We start from the raw sequence: 1230 nt of genomic DNA on the forward strand, positions 1-1230 counted from the left end.
CCTGAGACAAAGTCTTCCCATTCAGATCTCTATGAAGCACTCTGGCTGTATTTCTTCCAAAAAAAATCTGTTTGTTCTTTCGGCAGTCCATAGTACTTTCCACATTCTGCACCAAAACCATAACTCAGATGCATGGATACTTCTTTGGTCTGATCAAATTATCAAATGCTCAAATTTAAATGTACATGAAGTGAGTGAAATACCATTGTTTTGACCAGGCTCCTCCCCTTAGTCACCAAAGTAACTTCTTTGCTTTCACAGTTAGCCTCTAGCCTCATTTTAGTTGCTGATTGTTTTTTTTACCACAGGCTTATTGTTTTTTTTACCACAAATGTAGTTAATTTTACTCTTTTTCATTCCATCTGGAAAAGTTCACCAGTCACTTCTTGTGTTGCTGAAAAATGATATTTACAGTGATTAAGTCCTTGTTCTTGCAAAATTGTATTATGTGATGTCAATCTTTGTTTCTATCACCAACTCCGTATTTTGCATTACTGTTCCTTCTTTGTTTTGAACTTTTGGGTTCTAATGGTCAATAATTATCAATCAATCTTGATGGCAATTTTGATCAATTTCAGATGGATGACTTTGATGAAATTCTTCAATTTCTTTGTTGGCACACCAATATGAATAACATCTGTGTTGACTGATTTTTCTCTTTGTATGTCTATAGATATTATCCTATCATAGACGGTATTGTACTTCAAGATAGATCTTGAACTCTCCTTTGTTATGACAAACACAAAAGTATTCCTCTTGAATTTGTTATTTCTGGTATCGAAAATCATATGTTTTTATGATTTAAAATGGTTATAACATTCTATTTTAACTCTGGAATGCCTTGTATACTGAACTTTATGTGGTCCATTTCAGTTTTGATATTTCCCGATTTTCTTGGATTCATATTTTATACATTCTAATTTCTAATTACTAATAGATGCTTTTAGCTGTGTCTTCTCATTTTGAATCATTAACAAATGGAGGTGCAGAAGACTTTACTCCATACATGTCATTATATTCAACTCTGCTTTGAGAAGGAAGCTATTCAACAGATTTACTTTGAGTGACTTCCAACCTGATGGCACCATCTCTGACACAGTTTGCTGGTAGTCATTAGGGTTTTAATGTCTGACAATGTTTTGATGCTATCCATAGTGTTTTCAGTAGCTAATTGCTCCAAAGTGTACAGTCTACCCATCTGCATAGTTTGTTCTTAGTCTGAAAGCTCCG

The sequence above is a fragment of the Echinops telfairi genome, unplaced genomic scaffold, assembly GCF_000313985.2.
Source record: "Echinops telfairi isolate 266 unplaced genomic scaffold, ASM31398v2 ScPeMD7_7469;HRSCAF=8507_0, whole genome shotgun sequence".
NCBI classification, from domain to species: Eukaryota; Metazoa; Chordata; class Mammalia; order Afrosoricida; family Tenrecidae; genus Echinops; species Echinops telfairi.